Below are 5844 nucleotides of genomic sequence, written 5' to 3' on the forward strand. Positions count from 1 at the left end.
GACTTTGTTATGTTTTATACCTTAATAGGGTAACATACAGCAGGGAAAATAAGTATTTGTCACATCAGCATTTTTATCAGTAAGGGGATTTCTAAGTGGGCTATTGACACAAAATTTCCACCAGATGTAGCCATCACGCCAAATGTTGAATTCTGACAAAGAAATCAGGACATTTAAGTATACAAGTTGAGTCATAATAAATAAGGTGAAATGACACAGGGAACAATTATTAAACACGAAGATAACTGTAACGTGTTCCCTGTGTCCCTGTTATCTGGTGTGTTGTAATTCTTGTGTTTTGGTTAATATTATGCCTCTGTGTACCTGTGTTTCACCTGTGTTCATGTATACCCTTGTTCCCAGTTGTATCTCCCTGTGTTAATTAGTGTCTCCGCCCCCTTGTTTGTTACCATGGATATTCATTGTGATCATGCTTCTCCCCTTGTGTGTTGTCCTAGTTACTCATTGTTTCTGCTCTGTCATTGGTCATTGTCTTGCATTTATACCCTGCCTGTTCATTCTTGTTTTGTCGTTCGTTGTTAGATGTCGCCAGTCCCTTGTGTGTTCTCTAGCTCTTGTTTTTTACTTATTTACTTGTACTCACTAAAAACAGTTGGGTTAAAAATAACCCAATAAATAACCCAATGGTGGGTTACTATAGCACCGACCCATTGTTGGGTTATTTTAACCCAATGCATTGGGTAGAAAGTTTTACCCAATTAGTTGGGTTATGAAATAACCAATTTGTTGGGTTATTTTTGCAATGCTGTTTTAACCCCATTATTATTATTATTATTATTATTTATTACTATTATTTGCTTTATAAATAAATAATTCAAAACTTACAAATACATTTATAATGCTTTAATTTCATTTAGTCATTTGCACCTGCATTTAAATGTATAAATACATACATGTATAGAAGCATAAATACATACACACATACATACATATATACATACATAAATAAACAAAAACATAAGAACAAAACAATTCTACTCAATCTTATCCAACTAAAAACTGCTTAAAAGCATAGTTCACACATTTTGTCATCATTTTCTCCCTCTCATGTTGTTATAAACCTGTATATAAGTCTTTACTTTGATAACCACAAAGGTATATTTCAAAGAATGTTTAAAAAATAAAACCGATCATGAGCCCCATTCATTTTCATAGTATTCTTTTTTCCTACTATGACAGTCAATGGGGCTCATGATCTGTTTGGTTTCAAACATTACTCAAAATATCTTCCTTTGTGGTCATCAGAACAAAAAAATGTGTACAGGTTTGTAACGACAGGAGAGGAAGAAAATTATGACAATTTTCATTTTTGGGGGAACTGTCCCTTTAAGCAGGTGACAGTGTGTTCAGGAAACATCACATGGTACAAAATGTATTGTGTGTTACAGAAACTACTTAACAGTAGTGAAAGGCTTGGGATACTCTGTATAAAATGTAAAAAAAAATATTAAAGCACATGTCAACTGCTGGTCTTGCTCCTGGGCCATGCATGCCTCCCCACGATAACAAAGGCTTGTGATTAGTCGAATTCATCCCATAGGAGGACATGGGGTCTTCGTCATACCTCCTCCTCCAAATACTGAATTATGTTTGTTTTCTGACCTGAAGACAGAATTTTCACAATGTAAATATGCACACATAAACAGGTTAAAAAAAAACAAGTGTCATAAATGATACTTACAGGTTGCAAATTAATAAATGTTTGCTTTGCCTCTTGGTACTGTAGGAAGGCTGAACCATCTTGCTGGCCATTTTGTAAGGTTTTTAATGCAACATCTCCAAGAATGTCTACATTTAAAGAAAATAATAATTAATTAAATCTCAAAGCAAACACATCTGGCACGCTGAATAAATACTCTACTTTGACAGTAGATGGCGCTGAATTGCAAATTCAACCGTTACCGGGGTTACAGTATACAGTAGTAGACGTGCAGCGCTTTATCAGGGATTATACTGAAGTAAGACGACAATAAAATGCCATCGAGTCATTTCTTTAGACATTTACATTCAGAATCACATTTATATTACAGCTCTGTGTCTATAACACAGACCGGCTAAAAAAATATTTGGAGCAAAAAACAGCCGGTTGCATCCCTTACAAAAGTTAAAAAACGGTTTTTACTACACTTTAAACAAAACAACATTGTCTGTTACAGAAAGCATGGTTAAAGCAATATGACAATCAATACGCCATGAAACTAACGTTATACTACTAAAAAAAGAAATGATTCATTTTCGTAAGGGCTCATGCTGTTGGTGCTGTTTAGTATTAAAATAAATTGCAATGTCTCTCTACGTTTATGATGGCTTAAAAACGCGTTTGGCATCGATAACAGTTAATGAATGGAACAGGTGTAACGGACAAAAACTAGACAACAGCGTTTTTGTACACTTATTTAAACGTGACTGATAGTTTACTGTGTGTTAGAGCTTAAAGACACTTTGTAGCAAAATAAAACATTACACAGAGATATATATTTTAAAACGTACCTCTCGTGTCTGTCCGCACTCAGCAGTGGCACCGGTCAACCGTTGAAATTCAAAATGCGTGACGTGAGCCCGATTTTAACCCAACTCTCTGGGTTGTTATGGAAATAACCCAATACAAGCTAGGAATAACCCAACAGAACAACCCAATACGTTTAACCCACCTATTGGGTAAAACAAATAACCCAACGGTTTTTAGAGTGTATATATTGGAATAAACTGCATTTGGATCCGCATCTTGCCTCATCCTGTCTTACCTGGTTCTCACCCGTGACAGAACAAACGACCACTTCAGGATCCAGCAGCAATTCCTCTTTCCCGTGATTTCCCGAGTTCCCCGGTGTTTTCTCTGTGTCCTTATGCTCCGTCTCAGCAGTGTCCGAGTGCACGTTTCACCCCCCACCACGGAGGAAGAATGGTGGAACGCACTCGCCGACCTGACTTCCCTCCGGCAACAGGGGCAACCTGTTCGAAGTTTTGCGCAAACTTTCTGGTCACTTTCGCATGGCCTGGACCTCAGTGACTCGGAACTGAAGAATTATTTAAATGAATGTCTCGACGAACCCGTGCCGCAGCAAGAGGTGGACGGGCTGCGTATATTGGATTTCTGGGGCTTCGTCGGTTACCTGCACAACCGTAACCGATGGAATTTGTGGGAGTTCCCCGCCGAAAGACCAGCAGAGACTGTAAGATCACTCGAGCCAGTCATCAGTAAGCCAGCGCAATGCTCACGTCATCGGCAACGGAGGAGGAGACCCAAGACCTAGCAATCCGCTGTAAGCACAGACGTTGTTCTCTCGCATTCTGTGTCCCCTGTGTCAGCGTCCGCGCACAAGATGGCCGCTACGTCATCCCACTCCATGCCTCAGTTTGCTGTTGTTAAACCTGCCCCAGTTTTCGAGTTTCCCACATCCATACCTTCTCCAATTTATCAGAAAGCCAACATCATCACTGTTCCAGCTGTTAAAGGTGCAGTAGTTACACCTACACCCATTGTCAAGATGGCTCCCATACCCGAACAAACTCACAAAATGACTGCCACACACACTCCTCCTCACCAAACTACATTGATGAACTCTCCAGCACTGCCAAGGTTCCGATGTCTCATCGCCAGCCTGTTGGATGCCCCATTAGTATCTGTACGGGTGGCTGGGGTCCCTCGTCCTGTGGTCTCCAGCTTCGTAATACCCACTGAGCCATCGGAGTCATCTGAGTCATCTGAGTCATCTGAGCCATCTGAGTCATCTGAGCCATCTGAATCATCTGAGCCTACTGAGTCTTCTGAGCCGAGTGAGTCCCCTGAGTTCCCTGAGTCCCCTGAATCTCCCGAGTCCCCTGAGCCGAGTGAATCTCCCGAGTCCTCCGAGCCGAGTGAATCTCCCGAGTCCTCTGAGCCGAGTGAATCTCCCGAGTCCTCTGAGCCGAGTGAATCTCCCGAGTCCTCTGAGCCGAGTGAATCTCCCGAGTCCTCTGAGCCGAGTGAATCTCCCGAGTCCTCTGAGCCGAGTGAATCTCCCGAGTCCTCTGAGCCGAGTGAATCTCCCGAGTCCTCTGAGCCGAGTGAATCTCCCGAGTCCTCCGAGCCGAGTGAATCTCCCGAGTCCTCCGAGCCGAGTGAATCTCCCGAGTCCTCCGAGCCGAGTGAATCTCCCGAGTCCTCTGAGCCGAGTGAATCTCCCGAGTCCTCTGAACCGAGTGAATCTCCCGAGTCCTCCGAGCCGAGTGAATCTTCTGAATTCTCCGAGCCGAGTGAATCTTCTGAGTTCCCAGAGTCCCCTGAATCTTCTGAGTTCCCCGAGTCCCCTGAATCTTCTGAGTTCCCCGATTCCTATGAATCTTCTGAGTTCCCCGAGTCTTCTGTTCCTCCTGAGCTGAGTGAGTCTCCTGTGTCTTTTAAGTCCTCCGAGTCCCCTGAGTCTTCTGATTCCCCTGAGTCTTCTGATTCCCCTGAGTCTTCTGATTCCCCTGAGCCGAGTGAGTCTTCTGATTCCCCTGAGCCGAGTGAGTCTTCTGAGTCCCCTGTGCCGAGTGAGTCTTCTGAGTCCCCTGTGCCGAGTGAGTCATCTGTGCCGAGTGAGTCATCTGTGCCGAGTGAGTCATCTGTGCCGAGTGAGTCATCTGTGCCGAGTGAGTCATCTGTGCCGAGTGAGTCATCTGTGCCGAATGAGTCATCTGTGCCGAGTGAGTCATCTGTGCCGAGTGAGCCCCTTGTGCCACATTGGCCAGCTAGAGTAGCCACCGAGATGCCACAGAGACTCTTTAGTGTCACCAAGACTATGGCCAGTACTGAATTCACTGCAGATCCCAAGATGGCTGTCCCCAAGCTCCTTGCCCTCACTGTCTGGTTCGCAATGACTATAATCGAACTCACTGCCCTGCCTAACCTGGCCCAGAGGGCCTCTCTCTGTTGTTTCCCTCTACCCAGGTTCCTGATACCACCAGCACCACCTTGGTATCCAGTTCCTCCCTGGGTTCCTGCTCTGCCGGCTCCGCCCTGGGTTCCTGCTCTGCCGGCTCCGCCCTGGCTTCCTGTTCTGCCGGCTCCGCCCTGGGTTCCTGCTCTGCCGGCTCCGCCCTGGGTTCCTGTTCCGCCGGCTCCGCCCTGGGTTCCTGCTCCGCCGGCTCCGCCCTGGGTTCCTGCTCTGCCGGCTCCGCCCTGGCTGCCTGCTCTGCAGTCTCCGCCTTGGTCCCTGTCTCTGCCTGCGGCTCCGCCTTGGTCCCTGTCTCTGCCTGCGGCTCCGCCTTGGTCCCTGTCTCTGCCTGCGGCTCCGCCTTGGTCCCTGTCTCTGCCTGCGGCTCCGCCTTGGTCCCTGTCTCTGCCTGCGGCTCCGCCTTGGTCCCTGTCTCCGCCTGCGGCTCCGCCTTGGTCCCTGTCTCCGCCTGCGGCTCCGCCTTGGTCCCTGTCTCCGCCTGCGGCTCCGCCTTGGTCCCTGTCTCCGCCTGCGGCTCCGCCTTGGTCCCTGTCTCCGCCTGCGGCGCCGCCTTGGTCCCTGTCTCCGCCTACGGCTCCGCCTTGGTCCCTGTCTCCGCCTGCGGCTCCGCCTTGGTCCCTGTCTCCGCCTGCGGCTCCGCCTTGGTCCCTGTCTCCGCCTTCGGCGCCGCCTTGGTCCCTGTCTCCGCCTACGGCTCCGCCCTGGCCCTTGGACTTTTGTGGCCTTGTCCCACCATCCCTCCCCCGGGTCCACCTCCATGCCACCGCCCACCTGGACTTATTAACTTTGAGTGTTTTCTGGTGGGCGTCTGGAAGCCGCCCTTTTGAGGGGGGGCTATGTAACGTGTTCCCTGTGTCCCTGTTATCTGGTGTGTTGTAATTCTTGTGTTTTGGTTAATATTATG

The 5844-nt window shown here is 47.4% G+C and overlaps 1 long non-coding RNA gene across 1 annotated transcript; it reads right to left on the reverse strand.

Annotated features, from left to right (window-relative positions):
- Positions 1-607: 607 nt before the first annotated feature.
- On the reverse strand, positions 608-2716 carry LOC135768128 (uncharacterized). The gene is made up of 3 exons (XR_010542084.2): positions 2512-2716; positions 1703-1809; positions 608-1623 (listed from the first exon to the last, which is right to left on the reverse strand). It is a non-coding gene; the product is annotated as an uncharacterized lncRNA (long non-coding RNA).
- Between the last annotated feature and the right edge of the window lie 3128 nt (positions 2717-5844).

This window comes from Paramisgurnus dabryanus, chromosome 23, assembly GCF_030506205.2.
Source record: "Paramisgurnus dabryanus chromosome 23, PD_genome_1.1, whole genome shotgun sequence".
NCBI lineage: Eukaryota > Metazoa > Chordata > Actinopteri > Cypriniformes > Cobitidae > Paramisgurnus > Paramisgurnus dabryanus.